Here is a 17,508-nt window from a genome sequence, read left to right on the forward strand (position 1 = left end):
GTTCTCTGTTTAAAAAATAATAATAATTGAATGGATTTTTAGCTTTGGTAACGTAAAACAATCAGGATGAAATCAAAAACAAACAAAAAATCCACACACCCCCCAAGCCCCACAGAAGGAACCCCCCCCCCCAAAAAAACACCAACCAACCAAAAAAAAACAACAAAAAAAAGAAACAAACAAACAAACAAACAAACAAAAAAACACCAGAAGCAATCCACACAAAAAAATTAGTCATCCACCACCCCATAACAGAACACACTAAATAGGAGCAACGTAAGTCCTGGTTAGGTTCTGCTTCATCTCCCCTTTTCCAGAAGGGACATGAAGAGCCTTGCACCAAATAATGAACTTGTTCCTGACATGTATAGAAGACATTATTTATGTGCTGACTGGGGTCTCCTGGAAAAAGGGATGATTTGGAAGATCCAGGGATTTGCTTTCTGAGGTAACTAGTCTTAATGAGACTGACTACTCAGTGCCTTTTTATTTTCTTTTTCTTTTATTGATGGTGTTTAGGACCTCAGTTTCCTTAAAAGTCACAGTTGATGATGTATTTAGGTTGGAAGGGGTGTTTTCCTCTGTCTTTTCCCATATTAAAGTGTGAAACATTACTGGTAGTTGTGGCACATTACTGGTAGCAATGTGTTGTTCTTCCCAGTCCTGTTGAACAGTCAGGATCTCTGAAACGCCACTGAGAGGTGGAAACTTCCAGTGCTGCTACATAACCTGGATTTTCTGTAATTCCTGGGCAGTCTACTGTGGTCCTGCAGATCGTTGCTTGTTTTCAAGGAGGATTGTGTTTTGTGTTTAACTGATACTGAAGGAGTTTTTGTCAGGGGGAGTTACACATATGGAAATGGTTTCTGTAGCAGTCAGTTTTAAAAAGGAATTTGTCAATTATTTCCAGAACTTGCCGATGCCGAGGAGATCTCAGGTCTCCTCCCTGACAGGCCTGACAGAGGTCTGTACATATCCCAGGCTCAAGCTATTGAAGAGAGAAAAATAATTTCTCTGCAATAGGCCAATGTGGTTTTCAAAAGAGGGTGAAAAAAGTCAAGTTGTCTCGTGTGGAACTGGTACTAGAAGACGACTTTGTTCCTGTGTTTTCCATAAGAGTTTCTTTCCTTGCACAAGTTCATAAAACGGATCAGAATCTGGAAATCCTAAATTGCCTATGAGACTTCTTCATTTTCTGTATAAATAATGTATTTTAATAGCATATTATATTTATTCTGTGTCTAGAAAACATCAGAATATTCTCCTCCTAATTTGATAACACTGCTGGATTTTTGTCCTTTTGAAACACCTACATTGCTGGAAATGTCCCAGGAGCAGCTGGGTGTTCAGGCAGCTTGTGAGCTGGAGGGAATTGTATAGATGAGAGGGGGCTGAAAAAGGGATAACTGAAGTTACTGATAATAAGTCACTGTTCAGATAAATGGAAATAATTATTATCTCAGACATTGCATATTTGCAGGCCTAAGGGAGTCGCTGCATTGTTTTGTTTGGTTTGAGTTGGAAGGGACCTTGAAGTTCATCTAGTCCTACACCCCTGCCATGGGCAGGGACACCTTGCACTGGACCAGGTTGCTCAAAGCTCCATCCAGCCTGGCCTTGGACAATTCCAAAGATGGGCATTTCTTCTCTTTGAGCAGCTTGAGAATGTATGATGGATGCTCTTCCCTGGAAATTACCCTTTTAATGTTATTGCATGTAATACTTAATGGGGAGGAAGTATATGAACTCTTAAATTTGGCTTTTCAGCAGTTTGCTTGGGGTCCTGCCTACTGCTTGCAGGCTGTAATCTGCTTTCTAAGGCCCATGTGCAGAATATTCAGAGCATTTCAGGAATAAGTCAGGAATCAAAGTTGTGTCAGAGACTCTGTTGCCCAATCCAGGCCTGGCTTGAGGCTGAATTCCAAACACAGAGATTATTTGAATTTTTATCCAGGATCTTGAGTTTACTAGTCATTTTTGTACCCACGAAATTGCATTAAGTGCTGTTTATTCAATTGTCTGTTTGTGACACTTGTCTTGTGCATCAGCTCTTTGCATAGTCCTCCATGCAATGTGACCTTTCCACTACAGAGAAAGCTACTTCTTTTAGAAATTCAAGTATTTCTTAGCCATCAAGCATTGTTAGTGCCACGTCTGAATAGATTATGAATAAAAGCCTTCCATTTATGGGCTCAGTAACGTCTTTTCTCAGCAAACTGAGCTTTTCTCGAGACAGGTAGAACAAGTAAACTGTCCTTGTTCTGAGTGACACCAACAACCTCTGTGGTTTTGTTTACAAAAAGCTCATTTTGTGCAAAGTTTGCAAAGAAGGGAAAATAGCTGTGAAGAAATCCAGCTTCAGTGTCTGCATTAGGATCCAGTCTGTGCCTACCCGACCTACCCCCATGGATTTATCCATGGAACTGCTGAGCAGTGTGGGGACCCAGAGCATGGCAGGGGACCACTGTCACTTTTGAAATTCATCTTTTATACCCTTTTTGTTTTCTGTAGCTCTTTACCTGACCAGGCAGGAAATACACATCCAGGTCAGGGTCTGTCTTCTGTACAAAAGTTAGGATGAAAGTTACAGCCTCAAGCTGTGCCAGGGGAGGTTCAGGTTGGACAGCAGGAAGAATTTCTTCATGGAAAGGGTTGTAAGGCATTGGAAGGGGCTGCCCAGAGAGGTGGTCCCCATCCCTGGGGGATGGAGTCCCCATCCCTGGACGTGTTCGAGGAATGACTGGACGTGGCACTCAGTGCTCTGGGCTGGTTTACGAGGTGGGAATTGGTCACAGGTTGGACTTGATGATCTTGGAGGTTTTTTCCAGCCTAAATGATTCTTTGAAAATCAAAATGCCTGCTGAAATAACACGTAAATGGCAATGTGCAATTTTGTCTTCTGGTCCACTAGAAACCATGGTAGAAACTGCTCAGGAATGCCGGAGCGTCTCCTTGGAGTTTAGCATTGTTCCTTCAAATATAAGGCAAAGGGAAAATGTGATGCTTCAGTTGTGCAGGAAAACACTGTATTTCCTCAAAGAAAGCAACCATTTTAGGAAGATGATGTGTAGAAATCAAGTCAAGATTTATTTATCCCTAAATAAATAATCTGATAATGTAACTCTGGCATTTGTGTGTGTAAAAGCTTGTATTGGAGATTGGAATCAAAGGACATCTTTCCTTTGATTTCTAAACTCTCCAAAGAATCTTGATTCCTAAGGAAAACCAGCATCAACTAAAGTAAATTCCTTTAACTCTATTGAAAAAAAAATGAGAGATTTTTAACTAATTTGTTCTTCTCCCAAGGGATGAAAAATGATGCAATACCATGAGACTGTGGCGTTTCTTCTCATTTATTTTCTGTGTGTACAACAGAGGCTTAAAAAACCCAAACTAAACCCTACATCTACATTTTACTGTCCCTGCAGGGTAACATTGTTGTGTGTGTGCGTTCAAGCCATGTATTACTTACAAAATTAAACCTTGAGGGAAGTGGAGGAGTGAGAGGAGGGGGCTGAGGAGTGAGTAAGGACTGACAGATACAGATTTTGCAGATAGAGATTTGGGCTTAGCTGATGCTGCAAAAATAAAATTGCTTTTTTATTCCAGCATCCTATAGGAAAGGGAGGGGGAAACCACATATCTTCTGAGACTGTGTTTAGTCAGATATCTCACTTGTCTAATCTGTGTAAGGAAGGCTCTAACCAGTGTAATTTTTCTAATGGATGCCTTTTGCTGTCTTCAGAGGTTAAAAATAGCATGTAAGAAGTATTAAATAAATAAATAAGCTTGTGGGATGGGCTTAGCACTTCTCATCTATCTTGGGTGACTCTGTGGGATGGATTTAAAAATAGAAATAACGTTATCGCCAATTTATACTTTTTTTTTCCTGATGTCTTAAAGTAGCACATTTTCCATATTTTATTAATGAGTCCATTTAAATTTAATGAAGAACAGTTCTACATACTTCTCAGTGATCAAACAGGAAATGTTGGAGTGTGTAGTATTTTATTATGATCTGCACCAAATGTTAGTGTTGAGCTGGACTTGTCCTGAGCGTAGTTAATATTAATTGCAGTCTGTCTGGGATGCAGTTTTTAAAGTTCAGGATGGACACTTAATCTGCTGCAGCAGAGTTACCAGGATATTAGTTTTAGCTCCTTTAATGCTGTTTGAATGATAAAAGGAACATAGCTCCTGTGGCTCCCAGCAGGCTTTTACAGTGAGCAGCCTTGCAGGGCTGGTTCTTTGTGTACAGGCACAACTGTCACATTTACTGTGTGCAGCACTTGAGATCATGAAAAGTGGGGATGTGAGTATTTAACTTAAATGCTGGGGGAAAGTAAGGGAAATTACTGAAATGCTCTTGCATTTTCTTCCACTTTGGGTGCAATATTAAATAGATAAGCATAAAAAAACCTCCCAGACAAAAAAGAACCTCAAAGCAACAGCAGCAGTGTGGGGAAAACATGGCATGCTTTGCCTCCCCAGTCCAGACACAAATTCCTAATTGCAGCAAAACTCTTCTCTCCCTGTTGAATCAAACAGAATCCCAGAATCATTTTGGTTGGAAAAGACCTCTGAGATCATCAAGTCCAACCTGTGCCCGACCACCACCTTGTCGATTGGACCAGAGCATGAGTGCCACATCCAGTCATTCCTTGAACACCTCCAAGCATGGTGACTCCACCACCTCCCTGGGCAACCCTTTCCAATGCCTCACCACCCTTTCCATGAAGAAATTCTTCCTGAGCTGTAACTATGCATCGTTCTGTGATATTTGCTGCCTTTGGGCCTAATGTTTCCCTGCACTAAAGAGCAGCTTTTAATGGCTGTGCCTGCAGTCCTGCATCTCTCCCTGCACCACTCCCCTTTGTGTGTGCTGGGCTTTCTGAGCCCGTTGTTGTTTGAAAGGCCATGTTACATCACGGACCTGCCATCCCTTAGGGCTCAGCTGCATCTCAGTGTAGGATTCACCTGCTCCTGACTGATCTGGTTTGGATTCTGGGTGTTTTGAGCACTTCTCAGTATTAGTCAATAAATAAAGTTACCCTCTGCTATGTTGAAAACTTCATTTTTATTTTATGTTGATGAAAACTCCATTTATTGACTCCATTCATGTTATTTTATGCTGATGAAAAACTCAGCAAGATCTGGCAGTGTGCACTCACAGCCCAGCAAGCCAGCCATTAGTATTTAAAATTGTACAGTAATTCAGAAATATCTACAACAAAATTATACAGTAGATTTCATGTATGTCTCCTGTAAAATAATTAGCTTCAGAACTGCAACTCTGTAATTTTTGCAGTGCTTTTTGTGTGATGGCAATATTGGACTTACCTGTTGTATTGATGAACCTGTGATTGAGAGAATCTGTACAGTGAATTTTGCTGTGGCATCTTTAGCATTTAAATTGAATCCCCTGTGAACTGCTGCCCCTTAAGCCACAAGGTCTTTGTGGTTTTTCTCTCTCTTGTGCCTGCAAACTACTGAATTCATTGCTTAGCTTTTGCTGGGGTTTAAGGCTGTAGGAATTGCTTTCTCAGTAGCTTATTTGTCTGCAGAGACTTTTAAATTGTCATTGAAAATTGTATTTTTTATGGATTACATTATCTACACACATGTGCAACGTTGGACAATGTGTTTTTCTGTGAGGATATAGAATACTCGGTCAGGTTTCTCTAAATGTCTCTTTAAAAGGGTAGTGAATGGTATTTTGGTGACTGTGGCTGTCTAATTTTAGATTTCAGCAGAGTTATGAAAGCTTTGGGAGGTCTGACTATCAAAGCGTGTCTGTCAATATGATCAGCAGTAGTACTGAGATGAGAATGCAGGCTCTAAAAGTTAAGGGAACTAAAATCTTTCTCTAGTGAATATCATAAAATTTACAGTTAAGCCTACTAGTTTGTTGCTTTTTGAGTTGGGTTGGGGATTTTTTTTTAACTGAACTGCTCAGGAGAAAGCAGTTATGAGTTTGAGGGAAGATTTTTTCTGTTTTGTTTTTACTTCAGTTAAAAAAAATAACAAAAGTAAGGGATTAAAACCCAAAATTGCTGGTGTGTTGCAGGGAAGCAGACTAGCTGCTGCTGCCACTGAAGATGTGTGTGCATTAGGAGAGGGCTTGTATTTTGTTTTTTCTTCTACACATCAGTGTCTATTTTTAAGAGTTGTTGACGTCAAGTTCCCTCCGTAGGTTTAGCTTTACTGAAGTGATTAGTGTGAATACATTGAGTCAAGCTTTCAGAAGACTGCACCCAGCCTGTTTTAAGATTTTCCTGCCACCATGAGTGCACAGAACCAATGGATACTCTGGAAAAGGGTTGCCTGCCCAGGTGAGAGCTGCAGTCCCAGTTTTGGTGGTGCGTGCTTCAAGTTTTGGCCACTCTGGTGTTTTCAGTCTCATCATCTTGTTACTCTGAAGCACAGACACAGCACGAGGCTGTGACAAGGGTGAAAAGCAATGCTGCCATCCAACTGCTGGATGGGCTTCTGCTTTGGGCTCCTGCCAAGCAGTGGGGGAGACCAACTCATCTTCAAAATCCATTTCATGGAGCAGCTTTGCGCACACTCCTGCTGCCCTCTCTGTCCTCAGAAAGTACCTCCTGCTGCTGAGAAATCTCTGAAATGCTCTGGCTGTTTCAGTTCTACTCAGGCACAGTAATTGCTTTTTCATTAGAAGATTTCATCTAAATTAGGGATCTTCAACCAGTGGCCTCCAGGCTGTGTGCTCCCTGCTTGGACGGCGAATTAAACCTGCTCCATCCCGCTTCCCGGTGGCTGCTTGGAGGCACTCAGCAGGGTGGCAGCTCCTCCTCTGCTGCTGTCTCCTGCCTTGGTGATTCTCAGCATTTTCTGTGTCCGTCATTGAGCTGCCACACCTGGAAAAATGACTTATTGCTCTTAGGAAACGCTGTTGGGAAATGTCGTGTTGGTTCTAGTGAAGGACGTGTTACCCTGCTGGGCTTCACTGGATTCCTTCTAACCTTGAAACCAGTCTATTTTCTCAACCTCTTCAGTCCAGAGCTACAATTAAGATGATGCTTTCCGTCATTTCTGCTGTGATTAATATTTTTAAAATAGATGCACGACATCCTATCTGAGGGATGCTGAATTTCCATGTTTTCTTCAAATGGAGTGTCGAATCAAAGCATCAGGATGTAAAGCAATTGTGGCTGGATGAAATATTTATATATCTAAGTGCAGGTTAGGAACTATCAACCCTTCAAAAAAAACCCACTTATGGTTACATCCTACAGTTGTTTTCCTTAAATATCTTTAACTTCTGCTCTTGGTTTTTGAAAGATATTTTGAGAAGCTTTGTCAACATAATTACTTGGGCTCTTCTCAAGTCTCTTACCCTGTAGCACTTGCCCATCTATTTCCTGTCTTTGGTTTCAGTTTGCCTTTTCTGATGTGGGGAGAACAACTGTGCAACACTGTTTTCAGAACTGCTTTTTTTTTTTAACCATTAATGTGTGACCGGGAAATTGCAGGTAACTCCCTTAAGAGGAAAAAAAAAAGCACAACAAAACCAAAGCAACAACCCAAAACTTCCTGTACATAATGGCTCAAAATAAACCTGGACTCATGAAAAAAGAACATCTCAAATTCTTCATATAAGCAGCTGCTTGTTGATTTGTGTGTTGCAGATGTTCTAGACAGGAGTATGTCTGGTTTAAGTGAATAATAGTCCTCTGGTATCTGATAGTGGTCAGGACAAGATGTCTAGTTTATTAGATATTTTCCCAGGAGTGGACATTTACTCCATCATTGGCTGCTTACAGCAGAGGAACTGGGTATCTGCCTTATCTGCCTTGCTGTCTGCTAGTAAAATGAGAAAAAGAAAGATGAAATGTTCAAAATTTATTCCTCACTGAAAATTCCAGTGTAAGCCCATGAGAGCCCCCTCGGTGCTGCCTTCTGTGTGAAAAGGTGATCTGCAGGGGGGGTTTTCCTTGCTTCTGTAATTGACCATGTTTTGTGCTAAACTTGGTATTCCTGAAGGAATTGGTGTCCTCCAGAGTGTCTCAGTTTGGTAAATGAGGGGCTTAGCCAGAACTTGGGTGTCTTGCTTGCTCCTTGCCCATCCTGCTCCTCCTCCTCCATGATCTCCAGTTTATAGTGGCTGTGACACTTGTCATCTTTTACTGTTTCAGCTTCAGGTATTTTAATAATAGGAAGATGGAAACTTTTCTCCAAGACCAAGGCAAAATGGTTATTATGGTCAGAAGGGTCTGAGTCGCAGAAGGCTTCTCCCTTTAGCCTGGCAAACTTTTAGAGGCAGGCAAAGGGAAATCCTGCCTGGGGTGTGTCACAGACAGCATGGACAGTACTCACTGGAGGTATTTTAGTACTTTTAAATCTCTCACAGCCTCCTTCTATAAATACCTTGAAATGGTAACTTCAGGTCATTACTGGGCTTCAGAAAGCATGTTACAGGCAGATTGACCTCTGGAAAAATACTGATTTCTAAGAAGTTTTGTTTTTTCCTGAGTTAGTTTGGACCTGGAGCTGGTAGTTGCTTTTTGCTGACAGACATCGCTGAGAAGCCCAGTGGGCTTTGCTTTTTTGCTGATACATGTCTGAGCTCAGTCCAGAGTAAGCAGTGTTTGGTTTGTAGTGTTACTGCAAAGAAAACTTGCAACAAAATGAACTGTGTGTTTCCATACGTGTTTTGACTACCAGTCATTAAACAGAAATAATGAAATCTCGGTGGTGCCTTTAATGGTTCCCGGGTGATCAAGTAAGATTTTTATAGAAGGTCATAGCTGCGGCAAGGCCTTGAATTTTTAACCTTTTCAGGCTCTCACCATCTGTGCAGATCCCCAAAGCCTCTGCTCTGTGCACATTCAGGGCATGATACAGCACTGACTAACATGCAGTCTTCTACCTTTATGCTTAATCAATACTTTTCTTCTCTTTTTTATTATAAATAAGGTCACTCTGAAGGAACAGCACCTTGTAGGTGAGCAGCACACTGAATGGCATAAAGCAGTGCTGCAGCCTTCTGTTGCTTCAAATCTTCCCTGTAGCCTCCTTTAATCCTCTCCACCCCCACAGCTTTAAACAGCCTTGTGTTGTAGTTTTATTTTAGAATGTGGGTACTAATGTGGGATTGTGTCAGTTTGCTTGACCTCCCTGGAGCCTTTAACATTTTTGCTGGTTATCCTTGGAGACTGAGCATGCAAATGAATGACTTCCACGCTCATTAGCAGGTCTTTGAATGGCAGCACAGGGATACAGGCAAGTTTGGGAGCAGAAAGAACAAAACAGTACAGGGCAAACCTTTGTCTAGGTCATTCTGTGCTTTTCTATCCCTTGTTGCACATAGGTAGGTTGTGGGGAAAATTGTTTAGTCTTAGACAGTAGTTTTCCACATCTTGTTCTCATTTCAAACTGGTGTGAGGCCTCTCTACTCTCCATAAAAGCCAACATTTGCTTTCATGCTCAATCTAAGGGTTGTCTCTGCTGCTCTGCTAGCTGGAGCTATAATAAGTGTTATCTCACACCAAATTTCCATTCATAGCCACTTTGAGCTCAGATTAAACTGTCTCAAATACCATTTTGCTGCCCAGAGTGGGCACTGTGCTGAGCAGGGGATTGTTTGAAGGTTGAGCACACTGCCCACGGTCATGCAAGGGAGGTGGAGCAGCTCAAGTTGCTGTGGTCACGAGTTCCTAATTGAACATCCCTGCACTGGATGGTCTTAGCATGGTCAGACTGTGCCTTTTCTCTACACAACTACCTGAAAAGAGGTTGTAGCCAGGTCAGGGCTCTTTTTGCAGGCAACCAGCGACAAGACAAGAGGAAACAGCCTCAAGGTGTGCCAGAGGAGGTTCAGATTGGACATCAGGAGGAATTTTTCACAGAAGGAGTTGTCAGGCATTGGAAGGGGCTGCCTGGTGAGGTGGTGGAGTCACTATCCCTGGAGGTGTTCAAGGAACAACTGGACGTGGCACTTTGTAGACCTGCAAAGAGAGAAAAAACTGCACAAGTCTGTGGTTGGCAAGAAAAAGGAATATCTCTCAGTTGTATAAACCACTTTTGTTAACTTCCCATTTGGTTTTTTATTTTAACCATGTTAGTCATATGTTTGGGATGCTGAGTGCTAGGTGTTCACTCTGGGTTTATGGGAACAACAGACTACTTAAAAATTCAATGGTAACAAAGGCATTAACAACTTCTTTAAATCTGAATTCAGCTTCTGTGCAGCCTCACACTGAACAGGTAACCTGGTGACTTTAATCACTGTGATACGATGCAGGCTCAGATGATTATGATACTCTGCTTTTTCCTTTTCCTTCAAATCCCTCCACCCTCTTTAAGAAGATAGATAATGGAGAACAGCATATAAATGAGAAGGGCATACACAGAAGCTCTTTCACCAACCAGATTTTTTAAAAAATTTTTATCTAAGAAGCCTGTCTAGACAGGCATCTATTTTAATGACATGCAAATGCTGCGTAGTAGATGAATACTTCATTAGTAAAATGAGTTGTCATCCTTGAACCTTGATGTAATATTTCTTGGAAGCTGTTACCTTCATGCAATATTAGATCCAAGTTTTAGAGGGATATAGAAGTGGCAGTACATATGGTATTGCTAACATGACAACTACCAGGCATTAATACATAATTGACTTTATCAAACCTCATTTGGATAAGGAAGGACTCACCAATGGATCCATCTGTTCTAGATTTAGTATTGTGACAAAAGCCTGTGAGGAAAGGGATGGGGAAACTTACTGTAAGGGATGCCATGACTGGATGACATTTCAAACCCACTTGGATGTGTTCCTGTGTAATCTGCTCTATGTGACCCTGCCTTGGCAGGGGGGTTGGACTGGATGATCTCCAGAGGTCCTTTCCAACCTCAGCTATTCTGTGATTCTGTGATTACAGCAAAAGCATCTGGGTAGGGTGGTTGAGGTTGGAAGGGACCTCAGAAGTCTGTGTAGTACAACCCTCTGCTGTAAGTGCATTTCAGGTTATTCCCTTGCAGATTCTTTTCAGGCAGCTGAATGTGCATTATTTTATCAGGGATCTTAGATCCCAGGTGAGTTTTATAAAGAACATCCAAGCATGGAGGTGAGCACGAGCAGTGCAATAGCTGATGGAACCAGCTATGAGGTAGTTCTCCTGGCAGAGAACAGGATGAGAGGATTACAAAGGCAGTAGCAGAGTCTCTTTATTTTCTTCCACTTTCTGTTGTTGTAATGCACCAAGCACAGTTCCCATCTATCTTGTGCCAGTTGCCACAAGCAGGAGTGAGCTGGTCCCTACTCACCAAGCAGCCCCTGAAGCACTGGGATCTCCTGCTGGCTCTGGGAGTTGTTCTCCATTGTGGAATTGAGCCAGACCGATAATGTTCCCATAATGGAAGAGCTGTTTTTCAGTGCGTTTGAAATGAGAATTATTAAATGCTTAATACTCATTATCTCCAAACCTCATTCTTTAGGAAGCTGGAATAAGTTCTTTATTATAAAGGGAGGGTGAAGATGAGAGCAGGGCTGTGTTGTGTAAGCAGTTGTGCTGGGGCTTAGGAGACAGGCTTGTACCTTTGTCTGGTAGCTTTATGGTAGTTTAAATTTGCATAACCCATGGAAATTTAGCATGGAAGAAACATGGGAGGGGGCTTATATGTGTGGTTAATTATCAAGTGCTTCATCCACACGATTAATTATTACAGCTGCTTTATTGTCCTCTGTATGTGGTGCTAGGCACAGCCTTGCACGAGTATTCCCACGCGGTGCCCTCTGGAGAACAGGAGAGCCACAGTTGGTAACTGCAGCATTGAGCTGTTCGGGTCGTTATTAAGTCAGAAAAAGCTTTTTTCTCTTAACTCCTCCCACTTTGTGATGGCTGTAGGTGAGCTGGAGCAAACCACAGCATGTTTGCACTTGTTTGTCTCAACCCTGTTCATGTTCTGCTCAAAGTCACCCTTCACCGCTCTCGCGTGCTGTTGACGTCAGTACATGGTTTATTTTTTTTCTTATAAGATCTTGTGTTTCTCAGCTGTGACCAGGAATCAGCAACTAATAAAGATGAAGAGATAGTTCAGCTTTTCTGGCTCAGCCATTGCTCTCTAGGAACAGCTGTACTGTAAGACCCAGAAGAAACCCCCTTGTCTTCATCATGGATTTCAGGCAATACTGATCTATATTGGGTTCAAATCAATAGTCTACAGGTGAAAGCTCTACTATTGCCAATTTATTCAGCAATCCAGGCTCAGCTTGGGTTTGGAATGGAGTTTTTCAGTAAGAAAAACAAATGAACCAGCTGTTCCTTGGGCAAATGTGTTATATACAGACACTCAGGCTCCTTAAATTAGCTTAGTCTCATTGCAATGCTACATTTTGTTTTGTGTTGTGTTGTTGTAATTTCTCTTCCTGCAGCAAGTTGGTCTGAGGGAAGGGAAGAAGAGATGAAAATCTGCTCAGTTTTTAAGTTTTTTGTGTGTTTACGAACAATCCTCCTCAAAACTGTTCTAAAGCTTAAAGAAATAGAAGGCACCTCATGAACAGAAAGCTGCTTTTTCTGAAGAGAATGGTGTACAGCTTTAAGGAAATGCCAAAATGCCACTAAAACCCGTTAAAACTTTTTATGTTTTCAGACAGGTGTGGTCATATATGCCTGACTTAAGAACTCCTGCAGAAGTTTATCTTCATATCATTTAGGTCTCTTAAATTGCTTGTCCTTCTATGTGCAGAAGGACACTTAAGTCCAAACTCTGAACTGCTTAGGGGTGGAAACAGTATTTCCTAGTCCTTTTTTAGTGTTTTCCCTTACCAATCCTGTGAAATATCCCCATCCTAATAATCTTAGTAAAAAAAAGTTTTTGTGGCCTGCAAGGCAATTAATTTCAAAATGTTCCAATTCCTTCTGCTTGATCATCACATCTGCTTATTTTTTCCCCCTGAAATTCTCAAGCTGTCTCCTACCTGGATAACAACCAACAAGAAGCTCTGCCTTGCAACTCCTTCTAGAATTCCTCACTCTCAAAGTGAGGTATTACTTTTGAAATATTAAAATAATCCCATCTGCTGTGGCTTAGCATTGTATCTTCTTTTCTGTCTGACTTGAATTGAGCTTATAAAGTTAAATTCCCTAACTGTGTAGCAGCATCAATACCAAATGACTCTAGAATCATAGAATTAAAGAATATCTTGAGTGGAAGGGATGCATAGGGATCATCAGAGTCCAACTCCTGGCCCTGCACAGGACACCCCAACAATCCCACCCTGTCCCTGAGAGCGTTGTCCAAATGCTCCTTGAGCTCTGTCAGGTTTGGGGCCATGATCACTGCCCTGGGGAGCCTGTTCAGTGCCTGACCACTGTCTGGGAGAAGAACCTTTTCCTCATATCTGATTATTTCCTGATATCTAGAGCCTGTTTGACACTGTAAGTCTTTAGCTGGGAAATTTTCAGAGTAATGAATCAGTCAGTGAGACCCTCAAAGCACTCTCTAGATCATGTCCTATGGCACCTTAATTCTGAATGGTAGAAAGTTGGAACCAATTAGGATTTGAGTGGTTGGATTGGTTTATTGGTTGGTTCTGTCACTGGCTTTTCTCAAAGGCAGTTCTTTCTGTTGCAACAGTGTTGTTTGGTATGCAAGTTTATTAAAGTCATATTCACATCTAGAGGAACATTTAAATACACAAAGATTACTCTAGTATATTAAGTATTGATAAGCTTAGATTATGCCTCAATATTGTAAGATCTTTCTATAGCATCTTGATCTTTCATGTCCAGTACAGAATCCTCACCTAGACCTGCTGCCTGCCACCTATCCTCCCTGCTCCTTTCCTCCTGGAATCTGCTCCTTTTGCATGCTTTCTTTGTATGATCCAGCAGTGAAAATTCTAAGGACCAACTCACCCTCCAGGCTTTGGCATCTGAACTCTGGTTGCCTGATGCAGCACCTGTCTGCAGGGTCTGGGGAAGGAGAGGAAAGTAGTCTTAAGTGGGGCTGAGGGATGGATGTCCTCCACAGCTCTGAGCACCGTGCCTGCCGGTGGCAGGGAGGGCACAGGGTTGAACTGTGACACCTCTGCATCGCTCTCTCCTTCTCTGGTTCAAGGGAGGCTGCATCCTTCCTGTGCTGGAAGTGCCTGGTGAGGACCCTGGTTGCCTAAGTAACAGGAAAACGTAGAAAAATTTTTTTTCCTCTTTTTTATTTTCTCATAAAAGCTTGACATTCTTTTAGTGCTACTTCCTGCTAAATAACTGGCGTGGTCCAAGCTGATGTATCTTGAAAGAAGGATCAGAAACATGATTTTCAGTTTTAACAGCAAAATTACAGAGGCTTTTCTAGTTGGGATGTTTAATTTCCTGGGTGCTTTGCTCTGTGTAAGGGACGCTGCAGCGAATGCCTTGGTGAAGAGCTGCCATCTGGCTGGTGAGATAGGCCTTGCCATGGTGGCTGTGGGTAATTCAACCACTTTCTCTCTTCCTCTCTGATAACTTGCATTTGCCTTCATTGCTTAAAATAGCCCCACACTCACCACACCCGCTGTTAACACGTTCAGCCATCATTTCACTGTTGAGACCCCACCAGCGTGACACCCCTTCATGTGCTGCTGTTTGAGTTTGTCACTGTTCACGACATCTTGAAGATTGTGGCAGAGTCTGATGCTCTTCAAAGATCACTTGACAGAAAGCCTCATAATGCCCAGCAGGAATGAACTGGCTGGAGGGGACCAGGATGTGTGTGCACAGCTCCATGTCTCCAGGTGAAAGGTCTGGGGGGTCAGTCCTATGAGGAGTGGCTGAGAGAGCTGGGGGGGCTCAGCCTGGAGAAAAGGAGGCTCAGGGAGGACCTTCTCACTCTCTCCAACTCCCTGACAGGAGGGTGGAGCCAGATGAGGGTCGAGCTCTGCTCCCAGGGAACAAGGGATAGGACAAGAGAAAAAGGCCTCAAGCTGTGCCAGGGGAGGTTAAGATTGGGTGTTAGGAAGAATTTCTTCATGGAAAGGGTTGTCAGGCATTGGAAGCAGCTGCCCAGGGAGGTGGTGGAGTCTCCATCCCTGGAGGTGTTCAAAGAATGACTGGATGTGGTACTTTGTAGACCTGGGAGATCTTGGAGGTCTTTTCCAACCTGAATGATTCTGTGATTCTTTGGAGGCGAGGACCAACACATCCTCATCTCCTTGGAGCTCTGACCTGGCCTTCAGTAGGTGTGGAGTGCTGGTAAGGAGGGGATATTGTTGTAAAGTCTCTTCTGCTCACAGTAATTGTCTTCTGCACTTTAATCAATGTATCTGGTCTTGAAAGCCATTGAGTGGTAGGTAGTAGGACTTGAGAGTCTTAGGGACATTTTTACCAGTATGAGTGCATGAATGGGATTACTGATAAGGTTTATGGTAACCTGTTCTTACATTAACAGTTTGTTATAAACTGTTTCTCAGTCTGGGATGGGACTGTGGGATTTTATTGGCAAGAGGTTTCCTCTACTGTGTCTTTTTTCATTTAAATACAGACCTCCAAGTTAGCTGCTGTTTTAGAGGACTTGTTTTAATATTGTTTATCTGATTATGATTAAGCAATCCGGTGTTTATAGCATATGCTTTGACCTTGATGTTAGTTCAGCTGGGCAACGATATAGATGATGAAGAAATTCCTTAGCAAGCTCACCCCGTGATATCTAAAATTAACTCTTTGATATGCTATTCGAAGTAGGAACATTGTTTTTAAGATGTATGGCTTTTAAAGAAAGGTGCTGCTGGCTAATTGAAAGGCTGTTGAAGTTTCAGTTTTCATTTTTTTTTGAGCAGCAAACTACATGTACTTGTTTCTATGTCCAGAATTTAGTACTGTGACATTTAGCAAACAGATGAGGCATACAAAATGAAATGAACATTGTAAAACAAAACTGAAGTGTGGGAACTTCAGGGATTAGTCTGTAAATGGCAAAGAACCATGAAAGGAATGGATCCAGTATAGTTTTCATAAAAGCTGGTTTGCTCTGAGATTCATAAATGATACAAGAGTATAATGAGTTGGTATAACTATATTTTTCCGGATCTCCTTTTTTGTTTTGCTCTCTCACTAAATCTTAGGTCATAGATGCCTTGTGCTGCCTGTACAAACAGAAAAGCCACAAACAGTAGATGCACCTAAAACATTGGTCTTTTAGCCAAAGAGTTCCACTGTCTATTTTCATCAACTCAAATTATCCTTAAAAAAAACCAGGACTTCTGTCTAAAAGATTTCCAGCTGAAGATGCTGCCATTGCAGTGGGCTGAGTGACACAGTACATCCTCCAGTTATAAATTTATACTGTAGTAATTTTGCTGATCAAACAGCAAAGTTTAAGACAACTCACTGTCAGCATGAAAAAACCTCCAACTAAATAAAACCCCTACATTTCTAACAAGGAGCAGTTGGCTGTTGTGTGCAGAACTGCCAAGTCAAAGAGGTTTTTTAATATTCTGTAGCTCAAGGACTTGGCTCCTCTTCAAACATTTCCAGCTCCAAAAGGACGGGTAATTTGGCAAGTGGCTGTGCCCCCTCTAGGGGCAAAAATGTGGAAATTTGTTATAGCAGGTAGATTCGAAACAGTTTGCTTGGAGTGTGAATAGGTGGGGGTTTTAGCCACAGTGAGAAGGGATTTCTGCTGTGTGCAGCTTCCTCAACATCTCTGTTTCCTGGATCACTGTGTGCAGCAGGGCTCTGTTTTTGGCCTTCTCTTACTCTTAAAATGGTATGAAAAATATGCTGCTGCTTTTCCAGGGTAGTACTTGAAATATATTTTATAAAGTCATACTGTGAAAAACTCAGCTTGTATTTGATACTTCAGTGTGTGTTATAATCCTTGAGCTGTGCTGTGCCCTCTACCATTTTGGGGAGGAGGAATTCCAGATGCAGCCTTGAACACAAACACTCAGATTATCCCAAGGAACCTCTTGGGAGTCTAGGGAAATAAAAATCACTGCTGAAACTTCAGGCCTTTGAATATGGGAGTTACAGATGCTTTGCAAATATAAAGTATGTGCTGAGTGTCGTCGCTCTGGTGGTGACTCTGAACGGAGCCACAGAGTTGTCTGACTTGGGTGGTCGTGTTTGTTTATTCTGGCAGTGCTCACTAAAACATGAGTCCTGTATGAAACTGTTTCAGCACTTTTCGGATGTTTGAGAAGTTATGAAATCTTCCTTTCACAGTGGTCTTTTGCCTTTTCACAGCTCAGGTTCAGCATCATGTAATTCGTCCAAGTGGCATTTTCTGGGTGCGTGTGTGTTCTGAACCTCAGGCTGTGCTGCTGGAGAAAGATTCCTCTTTTAAATGACACATGGGAGTACAACATCATCCCTTATCTCTGCTTTTGAAGTTTATCCTGGTTTATCTGGAGGGAGGGATGTGTTTGGTTTTTAGGGGATGCTTTTAACTCAGCCTCAAGTTTCCATACGAGAACAAGTGAAGTGTCGAAGATTTTTGTATCAGTCCTTTAAAGCCTGAATTCAGTCTTCATCGCTTGGGTGGTTTAACAGCAGGGTAAACGCTTCCCAG

At 42.0% G+C, this 17,508-nt stretch overlaps 1 protein-coding gene across 5 annotated transcripts in view; it reads left to right on the top strand.

Annotated features, from left to right (window-relative positions):
• The window catches only part of UBTD2 (ubiquitin domain containing 2), a 51,548-nt gene that overhangs the window by 27,902 nt on the left and 6,138 nt on the right, over nt 1-17,508 (top strand). The gene's annotated exons all lie outside the window — the stretch shown is intronic.

This window comes from Pseudopipra pipra, chromosome 15, assembly GCF_036250125.1.
Source record: "Pseudopipra pipra isolate bDixPip1 chromosome 15, bDixPip1.hap1, whole genome shotgun sequence".
NCBI lineage: Eukaryota > Metazoa > Chordata > Aves > Passeriformes > Pipridae > Pseudopipra > Pseudopipra pipra.